Below are 25224 nucleotides of genomic sequence, written 5' to 3' on the forward strand. Positions count from 1 at the left end.
AGTAGTTAGGGTCATCTGGAGCAATATAAGCTTGGTTTTGGAAAAATGTTTGATATATTAGCGACGTCAGGTCTTGTCAAGGGTACGTGCCAAAGAAAGCCTGAATGGTAAGCCCATGGTCGCAGAACACAGTTTACATCAAAATACTAAAATAAAAAAAAATCTAAAAAAAAAATCAGACGAAGCCCATTTTGTAACCGTACCAACCGCTAGACATCACGCCGCAGAGATGAGATTCAAATTAACGTAAGAATAAGTGGCATTTTATGATCAATGTTGTATATATGAAATGTATAGAACCAGGAAAATTCTAACTAGTTTTTAGGTATTGAAGGACACTAGTAAGTAATTGTCACTCCCGCTCCCTTTGCTATATCTCTTTGTTGCCTCAAAGAGAAAAAAACACGAAAAATCCCACAAAATAAAATTTCTCTCAAATTTCCATGAAATCTGCGCTACCAACCAATGTAGCAAGACTTCCAAAAGCAAACTGCATTTCCAAGTTGCCACAATAAATCACAAAAATAACGGTATCAACTTTGACCTGGACTTCTGTTTACTTTTCACATTTGTGCGCTTTTCGCTCTCTACCATTTTACTGAAAAAATATCTTATAACGAAAGTTGCAATGCAGTGTATACATTACTGTTGCCTGTTGCATGCAACAAAAATATTTGTTTTTATTTTTTATGTTTTTTTACGGTCTTGCGCTTATTTACGCAGCGTGTGAGTGAGCGACTGCTATTTTCGGCGCTTTCCAGCGAATAAATTATTTGCGATTTGACCCAACAACCCGCAACTTTGGATGTCGTTTGACAAAAAAACGCAGATAAAAAGGAATATTTGGCTTGAGGTAAGAGCGAAAGTGCAAACGCTGCTAAAAATACGCGCACCGAAGCGCGCAAAAACACACGCGTGTCCATTAAAGCAATGCGTTTGCAAAATATGTCAACAGAATTAGAAATCTGCCACCAAAAAAAAAACAAAAAAAAAACAACAAAGACAAATGCCATACATAAAACACGCGCCAGCGTTCGCGAAGCGGCCATGCAGCGGCATAAGAAACAGCAAATCTTTAACCAAATTAGATGCAAATCGCAACAAATGTGCCACAAAACGAACACAAACGAATAGTGAGAACATCGACGATGTCGTGTCTTACAAAAAAGGCCTACACGAGCAGCTTAAAAAATATGGCAAACAGCCACGAGCGTACGAGCCGACCGCCAACGGCACTGCATGGGACAAAGTAAGTGTCACTTCATCGTATGTACCGTATGTAAAGAAAACAAAAATCCACGACCAACCAAAATACTCATTCCTAGCGTTAGTTGCAACAACGTGGTGCATGGCAAAAATTAACGCGTAAAAATATATGTAATGTAGAACAGTTAGACAGCAGGCAGCTAAAGCGGCACCGTCCAATGCCCATTTAGATGCATAAATAAAGACAACTTAAGCGGGCCGCTGCCGCCGCCGCTGTTGATGCTGCCACGCGGCAGGCAAACTACTTAACTACAGTGCTTTCGGATGAAATTGAATAATGCATCGAGAGTTTTGGTAAAACTTGTGAAAAATAGTGATTTCGTCATCAGCCGAAGCTTTCCTGGAACCTCGTAATGGCACGTACGGCTTCTATCATTGCTGTGCGAGTAATACACAGTCCCCAAGCTGCTTTTTCCCAGGGGTACTATTGCGTTTAACGGTCCTTTTGACCAGCTAGTAAATCTGCTAACGACAACTACCCATATTTTCAGCTGAAGAGTCCTTCAAACTCGTAGTTATTTTTGGAAAAGATCGTATCTGTGACCTTACAGGTCAGTTCACCGTTTCCGCACTGCCATCTACTAATCAAGGTCTTGATCTCCTGTTAAGGACTTGTGTATCAGATACCCAACGACAACACATTTGACTAAGATCTCGGTTTCCTGATGAGAACTTGATCCAAGATCTTGGTCTCCTGTTAAGGACTTAGGTATCAGATACCCAACGATAACACATCTGACTAAGAAGAGGCGGTTCACAAAGCATGTTTTGGAGATATCCCAATCAGAGTGGCAAAAGTGCTTCGAAAACTGGTTCAAACGCTTGCAAAAGTTTAGAGATCTTAATGGAGAATATTTTGAAAAACAATAAAGCGATTTTCGATGATAAAAATTTGTTTTTGTTCTGTAGTCACGACCAAGCAGATTCAAGAAAATTTTACTCTCCCAGCGACTAAAAACCAGTAAGCACTATGTCTGTTGTTTGGCTTGCCTTGGTTTATACTTAAAGGCAGGTAGAATTGAAAATACAGTTCTGGTGGAGTGTAACTGCGTCGGCCTCGAACCCGACCAAGGTGGAAAAGGACCAATTGGAACCGAACAATACTTGTAAAAAGCTTGTATTATTTGGGGCGCTGTTCAACGCATTGTTTCGATCTAACTCGATCCTATTTCAATGGCACGCAGTGTATCTGTTTTGCAGTGCTGTTACCACGCAGTCATGGCATTAGAACAATATTGTAGCCTCAAATCTCTGCATGTGTGAGCACGCAGCTTGCTACTCAGCGACTAGCCGCCTTGCCGACCGCATTTAACCGTGCGTCCGTCCGTCCATTCGTCCAAATGTCTGTCTGCTGCTGCGTTTAGCGGTGTCTCGCGCCCATTTGCGGCATTTTTTCTATTACGCGCGCCAACAAATGCCAGGCTATTTGAATGCGAGCATGTAACTAAGAAAAAACAGCAACAACAACAAACAGTTGCACCTAAATGCTACAACAGTCCTCGTACTATGGCTTTGTGCATGCTCACATCCGTCCGCTGTCCGTCCGTCCGTGTGTCTGCTTTGTGGTTTGGTAATTTTTGCGCCTATTTGGACTTAATTTCTGCCTCGATTGCCAGAGCATTACATGCAATTTGTGCCGCCATCGAGGCGATATGCGATGCATTTGAGAGCATTTGAATTAATGCTTGAATTTACATGCCCACACAAACACACTCACACACACACACTCTTGGCGCAGAAAGTGCGTTTGCCAATATTTGGATTTAGTTTGTCAATTGCACTGTCGATGGCATACCATAAATTTTAAAGGGATTTCAGTTCAGCTGCGGTATTTATGCTAAGAATGCGCAGTGTCGCAGCTTCGGCTATTTTTGTTCGACAGCGCGCGATTTTCGCTTTGCTGCTGTTTATAGTTTTTCAAATTAGAGATTGGGTCTTGAATTTTCAGTGCAAAAATACCGCTGATATTATATTATATTAAGTGGTTCTAATTAGGCCTTTAATGAAATATATATGACTGGTCTAGTTAGCTTTGGGTTTTAGATTCGAAAAGTATTTAACCGAAGTGAGATTAGGAGACTATATATGAGGCTATGTTACCAAAACGGAGGTTAAATTCGATAAACAAAAGGTTTCAAGTGATGTTAAGTTAGGATAATGCCGGTTAAGTTAGGAAGGGTATTTGAGGCGATCCCATAACCGATCTGCAGAATGGTCTCTGAAGCCGTTCCCACGACAGTCGGGTTTAAGTAACCGAAGAGTACTCGGATTTTTATACGGGCAAAGACTGTTTGTATGGCTATGAAGCACCATCCTATAGCACTGTGAAAAACTGGTACAACGAATTCAATCGTGGCCGACGCTCGCTCAAAGCCGAATCCCGTGAAGGTCGTCCAAAAACAGCCGTTGTGCCAGAAAACATCGATGCCGTACGTGAACTGATAATGCAAGACCGTCGCGTAACATACCTTCAGATAGAGGCATGCCTATGCATTTCTTCCACCATACATTCGATATATTATGAACACCTGGCCGTAAAAAAGGTTTGTTCTCGTTCCCACGACAGTCGGGTTTAAGTAACCGCAACGGACTCGAATTTTCATCCGACCAAAGACTGTCAACTTGACACCGTTCCTCGAAACTATTTCAGGAATGTTTTATGCCGCTACAACAACAACAACATGCTCTAAAAAAAAGTCTAGCGGCGAGGAATCTTTTGTTGCTTAAGATTTAATCTTCATAAAACTAAATAGTTACTATAGATAAATACAAGTAATGTTCAAAAAAAATAGTTACAGCTTTTGATCAAAAATCATAATTCTCACAAATATATCTAAGAAAGTCGATCAGTCGATCACTCCAGGCGTTTCGGACAAATTTTCCTAACCGACTCCGAAATTAGCAATGCTAGTCCAAAAATTCTCACAAAAACGCTCATATCTCCGTTTCGAGATCAAATTCGGAGAATATTCTAAAATAACCGGTGAACCAAGCAGAAATACTTTTTTTAAAGGCTTTTTTGGGAAGATCACGCGTGAGTCGTGTCAAGCTGTCATCTTATTTTTGTGCAGCATTGCTTGCATTGTATCATAGAAGACTTACGCCTGATCGACTTTTACAAATCGCTCAACTTTATTGCGAAAATTCACGTTCTGTAAAAAATGTGTTCCGCGCGTTTCGCTCTACTTGTTGGCCTACTGAGCGTACTATTCGCATCACCATCACCCATCTTGAGACCCTCCATTCATTATTGGATGGTACTGAACCGAATACACCACGTCCAGCATGCAGTAAAGAAAATATAGTAGCCGTAACAGAGTGTGGCGCAGACCGAAGACCGTGGAAGTCGATTCGGCGTCCACCGCAGCAACTCCAACTGACGACAACGAACGACTTGGCGCATTTTACGTAGAGATTTTAAATTGAAGCGAACAAAGTACAGCTTCTGCAAGAACTGAAGCTGTTCGACCTTACCAAGCGACATTGCTTCGCTCTATTTACTCTTGAAAAGTTCCAAGAAGATCCGATGTTTTTGAGCCAAACTTTATTATTGGATGAGGAACATTTCTGACGCAACGGGTATGTAAACAGACAAAATTGCCGTTTTTGGGACGAAGAGCAACCTGAGAAGATTCAAAATTTCATCCAGAAAAAACAACAGTTTGCTGTGACCTAATTTCTAAATTGCCCTTCAAACAGAAGTTGCTTTCATTCAAGCAGTAATATTATTAGGTAGTAGAGGTTAGTAGAGCTTTCAGGTAGCAATTCCATTGCTAGTCAAAAACCGACCATTTGACATTCGGTGTATAAAATAAAATATTTTTATATAAGGAGTAGCTCCATTGGCGCCTCTCTGTACCTTAAATTTCTTAAAAAACAGCTATTTTCTTTGCCCTTTCCACTGTTTTTCCATTTATAAAAGCAACTTAATCCAACCTAATGTAGCCTTCGGTACACTCGCAGCACAATTCTACAATATTGTCGTTCACGTTGCCGCATCGAACCAGCTGCTAACTAATCTAGCCTTCTAGCGTTGGATTAGTTGGAACGTTTATATTCACACATACACATACATACAAATAGAGACCTCCACACACATATGTATATACATACAGAGGTAGTAAAGGCAAGCATATTTAGTTTGTCATTTCCTTTGCTCTCACCTCAGTCACTCCACTGCTCCATAAATTTCTAAATTACGCCTGATTTATGCGCTCATTCGTGGCGTTTTTGTTTCTTTCTTTTTTTGTTTGAAAAAAGTTTAGCTCTGTATTTAGTTTTTTGGTATTACGCCATTGTTAAAAGTTCTTGTCGGGAAAAAAAAACAGAGAGCTAATTTAATTTTACTATTTTTATATATTTTTTCTTCAATGAAAAATGGAAGAAAACACACACATTTATTTATCACTTTTGCTATGCGGATGTTTATGTGTGTGTGTGTGTGCTAATCGCCCGGCATACTTGGCGTGACATTAAAATCATAAATTGTTTGTGTACTTGCCTTTCGAATGCATTACTTGCTGCTTGCTTTCGTTTATTTGCTTGTTTATAATTTTTTAAAATTTTTTCAATTTTTTCTGAATTTTATTGTTGGTCAAGCGAAGCATAATCGCCGCTGTGTCAAAATCACTTTGATAGCGTTAAGAATTTTCATTTTTTTTTTGAAGAGTTTGCAAATAAATTAGATCTAGTTAGAAAAAATGTGCGATTTAGCGACTGATTTAAGGTTTGACTTTCAACTCAAGGGCAAACAATTAATATATGTTTTTGATTGCGTCACAACTTTTGGGGACATACTTTTGGGAATATATTCTATTCGTAGGTTCAAGGCGCTTATGAAAGTTTATTATTATTTCATATTTGAGATTCTATAAGGAAAATGTTGCTTAAAGACCTCTTTGGATCATTTCATTCAATTGTGATTTTGCATATAATAGCCTGTTCACATGTTCACACAGCCATATTAATTTAGTGCATTAAGATTATAATTAAGAAACCAGTTTTTTTTTATCGATCAACGATAGCCTCGATTAGCGGTCAGTTGTTATATCTGTTTGTGTTCTTCGTTTCGTATTTTTGAATTTATCAAGTGATTGCTATTTTATCAATGCACACAACCAAATTTTCAGCATTGACAACAACCGGCACAGTTAAACACGGCCAAATTTACAGCATTGACAACAACCCGCAGAGTTTCTTACTAGCTTAAACTCGACTTGAATTAGATTACGAATTAATCTAGTAAAATAAGAGTTTTATTTATCATTGCTAAGCGATCTGAATTAGCGCTTCAATCGAGCAAAGGCCGGTTAATTGATGAATAAACTCTTGTACGAAAAATCCATAAACCGGTAGAGTTCTTTGCTGCGAAGGTGAAAATACGGCCCGTTTCTGTTTTTAACAGTCCGCTGAGCGTTAATGGAATTTGCTAATTTGACAAGAAATTAAAGCAAATTTATAGCAATTTTGTGATAATACTGAAAAAGCAAAACAAGTAAAGAAAAGCAAAGCTTCATTCAAAATTAAACATCTATTTTCTAAAAAATCTTTCCGGTCTTACCGAATTGTCTTAACGATTTTTCAGTGTGTTCAAATCACTTGAATGTTCTCACTGAACCGTATAAATGGAAAGCAGATAAACATATAGAGATAATGGAGAGTGTTCAAGTACGATACAAGACCCTTTATTTGTTAGCTTTAGCCGATCTAAGTTACGATTTTCAATTCCTAACGTGTAGCCTCTAATTAGATCTCTGTATTGAACAAAGTCTAGTATCTTACGTAAAAGTAAAGGAGCAGCCAGTAATAAAAGTTTATTGAAGAAATCTCCCAAGACACGTAAATGGATTAAAACGCACTCATAAAGAAAATGACTGAAAGTTCAAAAAAAATTCTGGAATATTTTTGAGTTTTAATTTTTGAAATTTTTTTTCTTTTTTTCAATTTATTTTTTAAATTAAAATTAGATTGTTTAATATGGTGTCTTTAAACTTCCAACCAAATCTTAATTTATTATGATTTAGTCTTTTCAACTTGAAATTGTTATGGATATACTTTCTGAAAAATCTCACTTTGCGTTTTTAACAAAATAATTTTAACACTTTTACCCAAAAGCTCTTAAATAGGTTATTTTGTTTTAGGTTTTCTTTTGCTCTGGCAAAGCTTTTGCACTCAAAAAGACTTAATTACCAAATTATATACTCAGAATATACTAAAATTTTGAAAAAAAGAAATAAAATAATATCTCCACATCTTTGGAATTGTTGTTATTTTATTATGTTCCTCTTTAAAAGCATTAACACCTACATATACATTTGATTGCGTGTGTTAAGCATTTAAGACACGACTAATTTATTGTGCCTTAATTAAAGCATATCAGAAATTGCTAATAAAGGGGACACAAAAAAACTGGCGGAGCATTAGAAGAGCCACACGCACGCAAAGGAATGCAATTGCCTGCCAAGTAAATCAGAAAAGAAAGAAATGGAGGAAAAAGAACGCTGCGCAAGTATTGAAAGTCAAAGTAAGATGGAGGCGGAGGCGGCGGCGTCGAAAACTTCAAGAGTTGGTCGTGTGCCAAGTGCTGACCGAAAGGTTGTTTTCAGCGCGCAAATGCATCGGAGCAAAAATCCACTGCAAAAGCGAGATCAAAAGGGAGAGCAACTCGAATGTGGACAAAGCGCTGCAAAAGTTGCATGGCGGCGAGCAATAATTGCCGAGCTATGCTGGTGGCAGCATCATAAATACGAGCGCGACTGCAAACATGCACACATACATACATATCAGTAAATAGTTACAAGTAGAAGTGACGCGGAGCGGACTAACGAATGCAAAGGGACATACATATTTATGCACACACATTCATACAAAAAATGTTCCTAGCCTGTATTCGCGATATCGTGGCATGTGCTGCTTGTTGTTGGCGGGCATAACAACAAATGTGTAGTACAATTAGCCTGTAACTAGTAAAAAGTAAAGCATAAAGCGAACATACAGCCTGGTTGCAATAGATTCAAGGCACACGCACACAAGCGAGTAGATACCATTGCAATAAATAATGTACATACATTTACAAGTGTGTGTCTGCATGTGTGACTATTATGTATTGTAAATAGGCACAACAGCTGTTTACAGAAAAAATCGACATTTTTATTTGCGTTTCATTTTGTTGTGTGGACTTGTTTTTGTTTGTTTACAAAATGGCCAAGGCGAAGCAAAGTGGTCGGCCGATTAAAATGTATGTATGTATGCACACACATATGCGCTATGCATAAATACGCTTTGTACAATATAAGCGCCAGTATTTGAAATGCCGTGGCGTATACGTAACATTCAGTAAAATATTGCTGCGTGAAAAAATGCCTATGCATACATACATTATCTTTACGTATGTATATAGAGATTGTTGGAGTTAAAAAATTGTATTAAAATTAAATAGAATAGAAATCCTTTATTATTATCGAACTTCAAATTCCTATTATATATGTATGTATGTATATTAATATAGTATCCAAATGGTTCTAAGGCTTTGTTTATTTAATTTATTCAATTGTAATAGCAAATATACTACAAATCACAATAAAAAAAACCAAGATGAAACGTTGGCTACGATTGCACCGAAAATATAAAACCCTACACAGGTGCATGGTATAAAAGGATCTTATCTTGTGTTTGATCGATCAGTTTGTATGACAGCTGTATAATATAGTGGGCCCATCTGACCGATTTTTTCAGACACTCTTGCGCTTCCTTGGATAATAATCTATGCGAAATTTCGTGAAGATATTTTGTGAGATGAAAAAGTTTTTCATACAAGCACTTGATTTCGATCGATCCGTTTGTATGGCAGCTGTATGCTATAGTGGTCCGATCTCAACAATTTCTTCCGACACTCTAACGCTTCCTTGGAAAATAATATATGTAAAATTGTGTGAAGATATCTCGTCAGATAAAAAAGTTTTCCATACAAGCACTTGATTTTGATCAATTATTTTTTATGGCAGCTATATGCTATAGTAGTCCGATCTGAACAATTTCTTCCGACACTGCAGCGCTTCCTTGGAAAATAATATGTGTAAAATTTCGTGAAGATATCTTGCCAGATAAGAAAGTTTTCCATACAAGCACTTGATTTTGATCAATTAGTTTGTATGGCAGCTATATGCTATAGTAGTCCGATCTGAACAATTTCTTCCGACACTGCAGCGCTTCCTTGGAAAATAATATGTGTAAAATTTCGTGAAGATATCTTGTCAGATAAAAAAGTTTTCCATACAAGCACTTGATTTCGATCGATCAGTTTGTATGGCAGCTGTATGCTATAATAGTCCGATCTGAAGAATTTCTTCCGACACTTTAGCTCTGATACGGAAAATAATCTATGTAACATTTCGTGAAGATGTCTTGTCACATAAGAAAGTTTTCCATACAAGCACTTGATTTCGATCGATCAGTTTGTATGGTAGCTGTATGCTATAGTGGGCCGATCTTAACAATTTCTTCAGACACTCTAACGCTTCCTTGGATAATAATCTATGCGAAATTTCGTGAAGATATCTTGTCAGATAAAAAAGTTTTCCGTACAAGCACTTGATTTCGATCGATCAGTTTGTATGGTAGCTGTACGCTATAGTGGGCCGATCTGAAGAATTTCTTCCGACACTTTAGCTCTGATACGGAAAATAACCTATGTAACATTTCGTGAAGATATCTTGTCAGATAAAAAAATTTTCCATACAAACACTTGAGTTTGGGCAATGAGTTTGTATGCCAGCTATATGCTATAGTGGTCCGATTTCAACAGTTCCAACAAACGAGCAGCTTCTTCGGCAGAAGAGGACGTGGTATCACAAATAATGACTGATTGGGTTTAACTGGTAGGTCTATAAGCTACGCATAGACCAGTTTTGGTTCTTTGCGATACCAGATGGAGTTCAGTTCCTAGATCCAAGAATATGATGATGCCTGCGCTTGATGCGAATTTTTATTTTTTTCTTTCTTTGTTCAAAATTCAGTTCCTAAGTAACCTCACTTAAGCCGCTCTCAGCAAAAACAGTTTAAACAGTTGATGAAGAGAATTGCCATCGCTTAGTCAAAACCCTTCAAGTTTCTCTAACATTTTGAACGAATTGTAAGCTTTTAAAGTTCAAAAAGCCTCGCAGGAAATCAAAAGTCTCTAGCAAAAATGGGCATTTAATTTAACGGTTTAATTTTACGAGCTGGAGACTTTTATTGCAAAAGAGCACGCGATCCGTCTGGCTAAAAGACGGCCGTGAGCAGCTGCGCAACGGACATGTTTATTGAAAAGCCAAATGACAAGCATATTGTGTATGTTTTATTGAACGAATTATTTTACACCCTCGCACTATTATACGTATTTGTAGTTAATGTAGTTTTTTTTTTATGAGTGAACATTTTATACACGAGAAAAACTAACCATGAAAGCCCTAAACTTAACTACACAAACATGTGTATGTAGGTGAGTAAATGGTAATGTGAATATATTTGGAAATTAAAAAACAAATCAACATGTGTTCATCTCTGCTATTGCAAAAGTCGAAGAATTTACAACAACACCAAACAATTTGTTTATGCTGTGTTGTGCGCCGAGGGAGGAATAGGCAAGGCGAAAGCCATTAAAGTGTCAAAGTTACTTGTTAAAGTTGTAATTCATGTCGATTTTGTATTCATATGTGGATCTGGAATTCAAGCATTAGCCCAATTTCATTGCAAATTTATTCATTCATGAGAAATCGAGCACGCTGCGCGATGGACAATACTGGAAGAAAAAGGTTATGAAAAAGAGGAATAAAAATGTTTACGAGCGGTCGTGCTAAATTGTCCGGACGTATGCACGAAATGGAGTTAATTGCAATTTTACTTAGTGATAAAATATCTAATAAGGATTTTTCATATTTTAAAGTAATGAATTGCTAATATCAAATCATGAGTGAAATTTTGTTATCGTAAATAGTTGTTGTTACAACGTTTATAAATTGTTGTTGACCGCTAATGCCACACAACCTAACTCTTAGGTTGAGCAGACTAACAATAAGGACGCAGCCGGTATAAATGAGCATACGCCATAGTTTCAAAAGTTCACGTCACCGATACAAGTTAACATTCCTCTCTAAAAATGTATACGATGTGCGATTCGGTGTCTATTTTTCAGCTGAGCATAACTCTTAGTAACAAAAACGTATATATGTATAATACATACTTATTCGTATCGAGAGCCAAGTTTATAACTCTTGCTCTCTCTTCGCTTCTCTTGCTAAGGCTACAACCATTTTATATCTAGTGATGGAACCATGCACAATTTCTTTCTTTCTTTATCCATAGAAAGTTGTCATATTATTTGGATTTAACTTTGATGTTCGTTTTTTAAGATTGCAGTCCACATACCCTTTACAAAGACTGGAAACAATCTTCTGTGATTAAACGAAATCAGTACTACGACTACAGCAGACTTTGTGAGATCTAACCCCGTAAAGATCAGTGCTACAGAGCTCTATAGTATCTATTTATTTTTACTAAGCTCACTCTTCATTTCTACATTATAGCACTTAATTTTATTGAAATCTAGACTCTTCTTGAAGTCTGTTTTATTAAGATTTTATTACTTCATTATAAGGGTCATTCTTTTGGGAGAATCTTCCTTCACAAATAGGTCAGTCTTATTAAGATTCAATTCTTTATATATAAATATTAGTCTACTAAGGATCTAGTGTCATCTTCCGTTTTATTGATATGAAGTATCTTCCTCTATAAATCTGTTATATTGAGACCTAACATTTCCGCACATAGCGATCAGCAGTATTGAGGTCTAGTCCCTTCACAAAAGGATTGAGATCCACGTCCTAAAATATAAGTATCAGTCTACTTGTGATCTCTTTTCATAGCAAAGACTCTTTTATTTATATCAAGTATCTTCCTTAGACTCAGTATCTTTTCACACAGGGTCGAGTCTATTCATTTAAATGGCAATTTTATTGAGATCTAGATGTTGTTGTTATAATGGTTATCTAGTTCCCATTATGATGGTAAGGATTAGATAACTTGTCATCGAGGTCATCGAACGGTAGTCGTAGGAAACATGCTTTTTCGACGGGGCGGACCAATACATATTTGATGTGACAAGGTCGATTCTGAATAAGTAGGAGGAGAACGAAGACGCGCAAGGATTATTCTCGAGTCTCGCGGCAACTCGAGAGGGAGTCGGTGAAGGTTTCAATGGACCCTTTGTGGATGGGGGATAGTGCATGTCTGAAGTTTGTTGCGTCCGAAGTCTGAATCGTGTATTCTTTTATGTCGACGACGTTATTGAAGAAAGACCTGTTGATGCTCCTAGGAGGCGATTCCGCTATAAGCAAGCGATTTCAATGAAAGCACCATAGCAGAAACTGCTTGAAGAGGAATTCATTATGCTCCTTTAATGTGAGCTTGCGAGCCTAACTGTGCAGGTGTTCGTTGTAGTCCGGAGTGCAGTGTTCTGACAGGTCTGTAGCTTTCTCGTCTGCATTTCACTGCATCCAGACGACCATATTGGTACGGCGTTGTTAAGGAGCGACCGGCCGATTGCCTTTTATGTTGCCAACAAGGTTTCTTTGTCTTTTTCTCATGCGCTGCCGGCTAGCGACTTAAGAACTTTGTTGCGGTTCTGTAAAATGGCAATAAACGCGGTCGTATGAGGAGTGAAGAAGCACAGACTGTCGAATGACACACCAGGGGTTAGGGTTATCCACATTCGGAATTTTAATGTCATCGACTTTAATAACAAGGTCAAGTCTGTACTCCTTCGTCCAGTTAGTGAAATGAAATGGTCGCTGTGGATTTAGTGGGGGAGAGTGTTAGGTTCGGTGCAGCGGAGAAGCCAGAAATGTCGGAGAGAGCCTGGTATTAACAGACTCCGTATACCATCCAATCTCCTAACGGTAACTCTCTCCAGAAAAAAATTTATAAGCGCACTTCGAGTGAATTAACGAGCAACATCAAATGGCTACCACGCACGCTTAGCTTACAGGCTTGAAGCTAGCTACAAACCTAGAATGCTTCAAGCTCAATAAAAATTCAAGCAGCAATAAGTGGGCGCTTAGCACGCAATCGCCGCGCCGCGCGCAAGCCCTTAAATATCAATTAAAACACTTAAATTTCGCCCAACACACTCGGAGAGCGGTCGACTGCGGACTTAGCTGCAGCCGCAACGCTCGTAAACGAGACAAAGTGTTAATTGCCGAGAAGAAATTTAACGCAATTTATTGCAACAAGCAGCTGAATTAAAATGGTGGCAGCGCTGATAAAAGCAACAACATAAAAAAACCTTAAACGGCGGTTTTCAGCCCACGGCTGCGCTGCCTGCAGGCAAATGTGCGCATTTTTGTTGTTGCGTTTTTGGAGAGCTTTTCTACATTTCATTGCAAATTTGAAAAAACACAACAACAATAACAAAAATATTTAAGCGTCTGCCTCGCACTGCCAGCCAGCCAGCCGCGTTTGACTCCAGGCGCAGCGACCGCGCGCTCATATTTACAACATGCCAAAGCATACAACAACAACAAAAACACCGAAAACATGCAAAGTGAATAATTAACGCTTGCGCGCGCCATAAATGTACGAACGCGCCCATTGGAGTGCGAACGAGCCGACTTATCAGCGACTCGGACAGACAGGCGGATGCCAAGTGCCAGCAGTGGCATGTGGCAAGTGGCAAGTGGCAAAGTGCCGCTTAATTGTTTGACCAAATTGCCATGCTGACTGATGACGATGCAAACATGTGTGTTATTCTCCAGAGCCATCAGCGTTGCTTCCTTTGTATGTATGTATGTACATATGTTTGCAAATGCGTGTGTGTGCGCTTAAGTGTTTTTTCCTTATGCAGCGAAAAATAATGGTGTTCCATATTTTGGGCGCGCAAAAATATCCAGCGTTATTTTTGTTGTTGATTTTTATTTTATTTTTTCATATTTTGTGAATTTTAGAAGAAATGTTGTGGCAAGCTGCGACACGGATTATTTTCGTATACAGACGTATGCGTAACACATTTAACTTTTCATGCGAAGTCATTGAACTGTGTTGCTGCTAAAAAGTTAACGCACAAAAATTTGAGTAAAAAAAAATTCGGAACTTTTTTTGGTCGAAAAAAATCGTTTTATTTCGTTTTGGGCCAAATATTTGTATTTCAGTGGCTAAATATGTGTGTGATATACGTATATATATACATACGTATGTAAATACATAGATATGTACTAACAGTATATATTCTTTTTTGCATACGAAACAGATGAATTATAGAATTTGTTCTTTTGCTTGAAATTCTTTTTTATAAAATTTATAATTTAATTATAATTATTGAAAAATATTTATAAAAACAAGATTTCTAAAGTTTTTGTTTAATTAAAAAAATAATAAATTTGAACAATTTAAAAAAAAAATTAAAAATAATTAAAAAAAAAATTAAAAATAATTTAAAAAAAAATTAAAAATAATTAAAAAAAAATTAAAAATAATTTAAAAAATAATTAAAAATAATTAAAAAAAATAAAAATAATTAAAAACAAAAAAAAATTATTAAAAAAAAATAAAAAATAATTTAAAAAAAATTTATAAATTTCCCTAAATTTTAGTTTAGCGAATTGGAATTATTTAATTGAAAAAATATATTGAAGGAAAAAAATTATTCAAAAATTAAAAGAAACATTAAATTTTATTTTAGCAAAAAACTGAAAAAAATATTAAAAAACTAAACATTTTTTTAATGAAGAAAGTATTAAAAACGTTAAAAAAAATATTAAAAAATTAAAAAGAATTATTAAAGATTTAAAAAAAATTTTTAAAAATTTTAATAAAAAATTATATATGAAAACAAGCTTAAAATATTCCTTTTAATTTATTAAAAAATATATTGAAGGGAATAAATATATACAAAATATTAAAAAATAAAAAACAAAAATTATTTTAAAATTAAAAAAAAAACATTAAAAAATTAGAAAAACATTAAACAATTGAAAACTGATATTAAAAAAAGAAAAATAAATGTTTAATTTTTTCTTCAATTTTATTTCAACGAATTGGGTGCTTATTTGCGGAAGAATTCTTGTACACAATATTTCTCAGATCCATTTTACTCAAAAAATTTAATTTACAAGACTCCGAAACAGCAAAGTGATGTTTTTGCACAACAGTTGTTGTAATCTGCCGCACTCCGTTAAAAAAAAATATATTTTATCTCTTTAATTTTATGTTTTCATTTTTTGTCTTCTGCGAAACGCCGCATAATTTGCCAATTGGCGATCCATTAATGTCAGAAATATGTTGTATGGTTTTCTGGTCAGACGCCTGCCACATAAACACGCACACGTGTATGTACATAACGCTATATAAGTATGTAGTTACGCACAGCAGCATAATTTGTTTGCTGAGGTCATTGAGGGCAGGCAGCTGTCAAATTTCGCACAACCAATGCACAGTTATTACATTTCAACCGAACAAACTTTTCTCGTTTCCCAGATTCCGCTATTGTAGGCTCGCTTTCTTTTATTTGTGTGTCAGATTTTATTAAATTTTTATACAACAAATTAAAAATCCATGTTTTGCCATTTTGCCTACAAGTTTTCCAATTTAGCGCATATTTGCCACGCTTCTCAGGGGGCATTGACTGCGCCAACTACGCCGCTGACTGCGGACTTCTGACTGCGACGAGGGGTAGTCGAGAGGTGGCACATGGAATTGAACTTGATATAATATATTTCTGTGTAGATGAGTTGCAGGGAAATGAAAATATTTGGCGGATTGGTTGAGAGTATTATTGTTTGCTTTTGTTTGGTTTAAAGTTTCAGGCTTACATAATAAGCAACTTGCTTTGACAGTTTCGAAAGTAAAGCTGGTGTAACTGAAAAGTTTTGTTTGTAAAAAAAACACAAAACAAGTCGAAAAGAGAGTTTAGATACTAGTATTTTTATACAATATATGATGATGCGATTTTTATAGTATTTATCACATGGTGTTTAGTATTGTGATTGTTTGCTGTTGTGATTATATGATTTATGGCCTCAAAGTGATGTATTGATGTGACTTTACGATAATGTGAGGAAATGTCGCTTTGACATTAATAACGTAATGTATATTAGAAAATAATGATATACATATGTACATATATGTGACAAATTGATATCGTGTGATGAGCTAACACTGACCTAAAATGCATACCTAGTTAATAAATCACAACCACAAACCCACAAAAAGCTTATAAGTATTTAGCTGACGATTTTGTGATAATGCGTTTTGTGATCACGTCATAATATTAAATATGCGTGATGCAGCGATGTGAATGCGATGTCATTTCGATCTGATGTGATGTGATAAGCAATTCAAATTTAAGTAAATAAAGCTGTAGTAAATTTTTCTTAATCGTAAGTTATGAACTTGATCTCTTCCTCCGCTATGGGTGACTCCAAGGACGCCATTCACTTGGAGGGAGTCACTGAAGAGGTCTCCACTTTGTATGGCATTCAGTGTGTGTCTCAAGTTTATAGCGTCCGTAGTCTTGTCAGTAAGTTGTGGCTATGTAAACGACATAATGAAAGGAATCTTAGGAGGCGGAAATTCGCTGTTTTGTAGTAACGTTGCATCCTTGACTGTGTAAAAGGCTTGTGACAAGTTCAACACTACGCTCACTCACATTTAAAGCGCGAATTATCTGAGTGTTTCTGACGGTAATTGCTGTAAAGACTTACGGTGATTCAGTTTTATCAAAAAGACAATTCTACGAGTGATACAAAGCCTTCAAAGACGATCGAGAGATCATTGAAGACATGCCTCGCTTTGGACGACCTTCGAACTCTACAACTGATGAAAATAACGGGTGATTTTTTTGAGGTTAGGATTTTCATGCATTAGTATTTGACAGATCACGTGGGATTTCAGACATGGTGTCAAAGAGAAAGATGCTCAGTATGCTTTGACATTTCATCATGAATAGACTTACTAACGAGCAACGCTTGCAAATCATTGAATTTTATTACCAAAATCAGTGTTCGGTTCGAAATGTGTTTCGCGCGCGTGTTTTGTTCAGCGATGAGGCTCATTTCTGGTTGAATGGCTACGTAAATAAGCAAAATTGCCGCATTTGGGGTGAAGAGCAACCAGAAGCCGTTCAAGAACTGCCCATGCATCCCGAAAAATGCACTGTTTGGTGTGGTTTGTACGCTGGTGGAATCATTGGACCGTATTTTTTCAAAGATGCTGTTGGACGCAACGTTACGGTGAATGGCGATCGCTATCGTTCGATGCTAACAAACTTTTTGTTGCCAAAAATGGAAGAACTGAACTTGGTTGACATGTGGTTTCAACAAGATGGCGCTACATGCCACACAGCTCGCGATTCTATGGCCATTTTGAGGGAAAACTTCGGACAACAATTCATCTCAAGAAATGGACCCGTAAGTTGGCCACCAAGATCATGCGATTTAACGCCTTTAGACTATTTTTTGTGGGGCTACGTCAAGTCTAAAGTCTACAGAAATAAGCCAGCAACTATTCCAGCTTTGGAAAACAACATTTCCGAAGAAATTCGGGCTATTCCGGCCGAAATGCTCGAAAAAGTTGCCCAAAATTGGACTTTCCGAATGGACCACCTAAGACGCAGCCGCGGTCAACATTTAAATGAAATTATCTTCAAAAAGTAAATGTCATGAACCAATCTAACGTTTCAAATAAAGAACCGATGAGATTTTGCAAATTTTATGCGTTTTTTTTTTTTAAAAAGTTATCAAGCTCTTAAAAAATCACCCTTTATTAAAAAAGTGAGGAATACAGCTCGACATCTCTCGCGAGTCTGTTCAAATGATTTTGTTGGACATTTTGGGTATGAAACGCGTTCTGGCTAGTCTCGTGTAGATGAAGCTGAATTTTTTTGTAAAATGAGTACCGTAAACAGGTCTCTTTGGACATGCTTGATCGTGCGAATTCCGATCCCACCTTCATGAAGAACATTATAATTGCCGATGAGACATGGATTTATAAGGTTTTCATGTGAAATAAGTCAACAATAATCAGAATGGAGGCAATAACTTAGCCAAAACCAAAAAAACCACGCCAAAGCCGCTCAAAATTTCAAGTTGATGTTTTTTTTTTTTTTTTTTTTTTTTTAAAATTCGTGGTTTGGTGCAACATGAACTTGTTTCGGGAGGATCAATAAGCAGTTCTATTTGGTCGTATTGAGGCGTTCGCTTGAGAACATCCCTCGAAAACGGCCGGAATTGTGGAAGAACAATTCTTGGATTTTACACATTGTCATCGTGTCACATCTAGCCACGATTGTGACCGAATTTAAAGCTAAAAATCCAATGAATACCATCGATCAACTGCCGTATTCAACAAAACTGAAATTGTCACTCCGTGGAACACGTTTTCAGTCGATCGAAGAGACAAAACAAAAATCGCTAAAGAGCTGAAGGTCACCCTAACAACTTCTTATGAAAAGTCTTTCGAGGACTGGATAAATCGTTGGTGTCAGTGTATTACATCTGGTGAGTATTACTTTGAAAGCGACGAAATAAATATGGATGAAACATTTAATATTTTGCGTTTTATTCCGCGTACTTTTTTGTAATTTTTGTCCAAAAAAAAGTCTAACAAAAAGGATTTCTGGCGCCGATTCGGATGTGCGTTCGTAGATTATTGACATGTGCGGCGAAGCGTGGCGTTGCAAAATCCCGCAAAAGCGATTATCAGTTTATGTTGGCAAAACTCTTTCCGACAGCTCGCTGGCACGTGTAATATTGACATGCGGTATTTTATTATTTATTTATTTTCGCTGAAAAAGGATTTCCATGGCGGAGACAATAGCAAAAGCTCGAACTTTGCCGCACGACTTTAAAAAGTGCTCTCGGCGACAAGCGACAAGAAAAAAGCCAGCTTATGAAGCTTAGTCACCGCGGAAATTGCGTAGAAAGACTTAGCGCCGTATTGCGGTAATACTGACGAAAGTTAGCCAGCAAGGATTCAAAAGCTGCGCTCCTCCGCCTAAGGACTTTTAAAAAGGTTGCAAAGTAAAAAATAAAGGAATATAAAATGGCGCGTATTTTGCATGCTCCTCATCTAATTTACATGCTGCTTCCACTCACAGCATACAATATTTGCCACCTACCAATACAATGCCACCGATAAATTGGCGTTTTTGCAATTTATAGCGAGCGTTTGACCTTCGCACGCGCTTACCACTCGAGCTAACTGATTTACAAGTAGATAAGCGAAAGTTGAAATTGATCGGTTTTCAAGGCGGACACATTAAAAATACACTTTTCTATCTATTGTCTACTTAAGCAACTGTAAGTAGCTTTACGCCATACTTACATATGTGGCGAGCAATAAATATTTAAAATGTAACGGTAATGCGCGGCTAAACAAAACAATGAGAATTTCGTTTATTTTTTATTTCTCTTTTGTTTCTTTGTTTTGACTTTTTGGCAAATGTGTAAATTACGGTAAAAAGTGTCAAAGAGTAAGTGATTTTGGAAAACTCTTGACGTTAGAGAAAATGTGAAAGGACCACCGCCCAACTGTAAATAGATTCGTGTAAATGTGCTGAGGTTTAGCATACAAATAGGCGTGTAAGCTTTGACGAGGAGTGTGTACAAAGTCAATTTATAAATTCTTGTCAAAAGTTTGGCAATAGCGAACCAAGCAGTTTGCTTTTATTCATTTAAAAGAAATGTGCGTGGGTTGCCACTCGAGACTATACTTTTATGAGAAATATTTGTTTTTGTTTATGGCAGGTTCATATGTGTGTATGTACAAAAGCTATACACTTATGTATATATAACGCTATACAATAGACTTTATTTGCGTGCTATATTACATTCTACCACGAAGACTAACTTTAACTAAGAATTTTTGAATATTGAAGACGTGAAACGTTCCGTTATTAATATGAGTTTTGTTACTGGGTTGCAAGTATGAGGGCTGCTATATATATTTCTGGCCTAGGCAACACTAAGTGTTGCCAGGTGCAATCTGACATTTCCATTGGAAAGTTTGACATTTTTTAGCATAACATCACTCAGAACGTTTTGTCATTTAATCGTGAATTGTTTTATTTACAGGGAATTAAAAAATTCATCTCGGCCAAAAAAATGGAATTAACTCGTGAACATTTTCGTGCGATCATTTTTCACAACTTTCGACGTGGATTATCACGACAAGAGTGCATCGATGAACTAAAATCTTTGTATGGCTATGAAGCACCATCCTATAGCACTGTGAAAAACTGGTACAACGAATTCAATCGTGGCCGACGCTCGCTCAAAGACGAATTCCGTGAAGGTCGTCCAAAAACAGCCGTTGTGCCAGAAAACATCGATGCCGTACGTGAACTGATAATGCAAGACCGTCATGTAACATACCTTCAGATAGAGGCATGCCTATGCATTTCTCCCACCAGCATACATTCGATATTGCATGAACACCTGGCCGTAAAAAAGGTTTGTTCTCGTTGGATCCCGCACAATTTGACAATCGCTCAAAAAAAGGCTCGTGTGGATTGGTGTAAAGAAATGCTGAAAAAATACGATCGCGGTGCTTCAAAAGACGTTTATAAGATCGTCACAGGTGACGAATCATGGATCTATGCGTATGAGCCCGAAACAAAACAGCAATCGACCGTGTGGGTCTTCCAAGACGAGCCAAATCCAACGAAAGTTGTTCGTGGAAGAAGCACTTCGAAGCAAATGGTCGCCTGTTTCTTCGGCAAAACTGGTCATGTGGCGACTGTTCCGCTTGAGCAACGTAGGACGGTCAATTCTGAGTGGTACACCACCATTTGTTTGCCTGAAGTCTTCGGAGAAATTCGAAAAACGAACAAGAGAAGACGAATCATTGTGCACCATGACAATGCGAGCTCTCACACATCGGCTCAAACCAGCGCCTTTTTGACCGGCCAAAACGTCGAATTGATGGGTCATCCGCCGTACAGCCCTGACTTGGCACCCAATGACTTCTTTTTATTCCCACACATCAAGAAAATAATGCGTGGTCAACGATTTTCGTCGCCAGAAGATGCTGTTGAAGCATTCAAAAACCATGTTTTGGAGGTGTCTCAATCGGAGTGGAAAAAGTGCTTCGAAAATTGGTTTGAGCGCATGCAAAAGTGTATAAATCTTGATGGAGAATATTTTGAAAAACAATAAAACCATTTTCGTTGATAAATATTCCTATTTTCATTATTAGGCCAGAAATATATATAGCAGCCCTCGTAAAGACATTAAACCTGAATCGCTACGCTTATTGAAAGAAATTTACTTTACCAACTGTTTCGAAAACTTGTTTTTAAGGGTTAAAGGCGGTCCATCCCGATGCTATAGTGATCCGATGTCAACAATTTCTTCGTAGAGCGCATAATTGTCTTAGACAAAAAAGCATGCAAAATTTCTCGAAGATATCTCGTCAAAAGGTTAAGCTTTCCACAGACAGGCACCTGTTTTCGAACGTCCAGTTTATATGGCAGCTTACGATATAGTGATTCATTATCGGTGGTTCCAAAATGAACAGCATGTTGTTGAGAAAAGGACTTGTGCAAAATGTCTAGTCGATATCTCTAAAACTGCGGGTCTAGTACACATACCGTCTGGTATACAGACAGACTCAGCTCGTCACGCTGATTAATTATATATACATATATATATACTGTAAGGTCTCATACGCCTCTTTTTGAGCGTTACAAACTTCATGGCAATCCTCATACCCTTTCAGATATTCATAAAAATAAAGACCCTCCAGCTGAATATTTTGATCATGTATTGACAGTATGTTGTAATTGTTGTACTTATAAACAAGTGCTACGATTTTCAAAGGTATTTCACACACGTTGCCTAATAATAGTTTTATATGACACACTGTAACTTTAAAATATAAATTGTATTTTATTTACTTACAACTTTGTAAGTATGTAAAACAAAGTGTAAAAACAATTTACAGTTATCATAAATTCTGTTTACACTTGTTAGGAGCTTTCACTGGCTTACGAGCTTACATTTAATACACACGTCCCTACATATAATGGGTTGTGAGCCCTAAATGCAACAAGTCAATACATACACATGCATATATATATATATATATATATATCTATAATATATACATACATATGTATCTGATATGTGCAGCGCCAGAGTGGACATAAAAGTTGAACTTTGGCAAGAAGTGTCCAAGCGCATAGCCATTTACAAATGCCATTAAAGCAGTTATGTTGCAAATAAAAGTAAATTTGCAATAAATTTGCGTTACAATAACACGCACAACAAACACTACTACTGAGTGCCACATGCGACATGCGACATGCCACTTGCCACACTTTGCTCCGTCCAGCTGAGTGCCAAATGCCGGCTGAGAAGTCACTCTCCAAGCGCTGCTTGATCTGTGGCTGTGCTAAGGCACACAACAATTGAGTACCCCCGAGAGCCATCCACAAGTTAAAAATCTCTGCTGGAACATTTATTTAAACACATGTTGTTGTTGTTGCTGTAGTGGTTTTACTTTCGTAAATATTCCCTTTTTAGTTTGAAACTTGCAAATGTAAAAGTTTACTCATTTGCACACGACAAACTACATGCGAATTGGTGTATTTAGACTCTCTCACACATACACCCATACTCCAGACACACAACTGTAATTTGTGATGGAAAAACTTAAATCCCCCTACAGACAAAAATGTTTGCGTTATCTTTTGTGTGTAAATTTAGACTGGTGTAAGGTTAAAGAGCGCACACATTCTCACTTTCCTTCGCCGGCAAACATTGGCTAATGGAAGTAGAAGCGGAAAATGAAAAATTGTATTTGTCAAAATAAATGTGGGAATTCTGGAAGTGAACCAAGTTAAACTTTATGTCGCATATGCGTGAATAAATCTTGGCCGCAATGCGGACCAGGAATAAAATATATGATTTATGAAAAAAAAATTTTAAAATTTAACAGGTGGCAGCACTCTTCAAAAATTTTAACTTCAAATCTACCCTTTATTTTTATATTAAGTTTAATGCCATTTCTTACACACATATCATATGTATTTATTTAGACACTTTTATTCAACAAAAAAGTGGCAACACTGTGCATTCATGACTTTATAAATACCTTTAATATAACACAAATGCTTTAACTTTAAATTGCTTCACCAAAACAACAAAAATAATAAAAAAAATTTAAACTCGTGGCAGCACTCTTAAAAAAATATATTCATCTTGAAATCTAGATTTTACTTCTATATTTAATTGGAATAAATTAATTTGTCTAGACAAATTTTCTTGGGGAAAAACAAGTGGCAACACTCCACCAAATATTTGAACTGCAAGCCTGTTTAAAATTTAAATTTGACTTTGATTTGAATTTCATTAGCCAAAAAAATTTAATTAAAAATTAAATCAGATGGCAACACTCCTCCAAATATTTCAAACTATAAACATATCTCTTTTATTTTTCAAATTTGACTCCCAGTTGATTTAAATTTATTGGTTGGTATTATTTATTCTGTTGGTATTAATTTATTCTTCTAACCAATTTTATAAAACTAAAACGGGTGGCAGCGCTCTTCAAAATATTTTCAACTACAAGCATTGTTAAATTTTTAAATTTTTTTAAAATAAATCCTTTACCCAAACAAATTTAATAAAAATTAAAATAGGTGGCAACACTGCTTGAAATATTTTAAACTGTAAATCTATCAATTTAGTTTTTTAATCTAATTCCCAGTTTGGTAATAATTCATTATTTCTAAGCAATTTTATTAAACTGAAACAGATGGCAACACTTCTCCAAATATTTTCAACCGCAAAATCGTTTAAACCTGTTTAGTTTGATAAGTATATAGCAGGTTTTATTTTCCATATAATTAACTTTCTAATTCCTCCATTAATAGGTTCACCTTGTAGACCAAACCTAGCCTAAAATTTCCACTTAACCTAAAATTGCCACCTAACTTAAAAAGGAAAATTACAATGAATGTTTACTTTTAGATATCTACGCGTATAGCCATTTCCTGTAGAAAAATTGCAAGTTTTATTTTGATAATCTTTCAGAAGAAGTCTTACGGGTCGGGTATCAACTAGAGGTCCGCAGATCGTCGAAAATTAACTTGACTAATTAACACGTAGTGGATCGACGTATACCAGGAGAGATGCCCTACAAATATTTTACGTTACGAGAGCTCACCAAGCGCTTAAACGAAAATTTAGACTTTCCATATACGTCAAGTATATAATGAACGCCACAGAACGCCTCAACTTACGTAATATCTGATTGTTAAAACCAAATTCAGGGTAAATGGAAATGCTGACTCTTGAATTCATCACCATTGAGGAGCAATAAACTTACCTGCAAAGAAAAAAAGGAAAATTTAAATAACGGAAATACAGAAAAAATTGCACAATAAAACATAATTATCATAAATTATTATACAGGTATACGAAAGAAATATATAAAATATTCTGATACTTCCTTCGACCGATTCATTTACCAGTGGCGTACAGCAGATGTGCCCATAGAAGGACTTCAAACAAATATTGTACAGTCAAAGTTCGCATTCTGTCTATTTCCTTACCAGAACTACAACAGACAGAAAATATTCTTAATCTAACTATGTAAACTACAAACATAAATTCAGTATCGAAGCTATTCAAAGCCGCTTTACGAAAATACAAGGTGCGTTCCAAAGTAAACAGGACTTAAAAAAACAGAACAAATGGTTTTTTCGGCAAAATCAATTTATTTTATTCAAAATAGTCTCCTTCTGCTTCAATACAGCTTTTTGCACGGTCCAAAAGCATGTCGAACGAGTGTTTTAGCTCGTTGGCCGGTATGGCCGCCAGTATGCCGGTGCAAGCCTTTTGAATGGCCTCTACGTCTGCATAACGCTTTCCTTTCATGGGCAAATGCATTTTTCCGAAAAGGAAGAAGTCGCACGGTGCCATATCA

The 25224-nt window shown here is 36.6% G+C and overlaps 1 protein-coding gene across 2 annotated transcripts in view; it reads right to left on the reverse strand.

Annotated features, from left to right (window-relative positions):
- LOC105225056 (uncharacterized) overlaps nt 1-25224 on the reverse strand; it is a 179756-nt gene that overhangs the window by 118429 nt on the left and 36103 nt on the right. The gene's annotated exons all lie outside the window — the stretch shown is intronic.

The sequence above is a fragment of the Bactrocera dorsalis genome, chromosome 5 (genome assembly GCF_023373825.1).
Source record: "Bactrocera dorsalis isolate Fly_Bdor chromosome 5, ASM2337382v1, whole genome shotgun sequence".
NCBI lineage: Eukaryota > Metazoa > Arthropoda > Insecta > Diptera > Tephritidae > Bactrocera > Bactrocera dorsalis.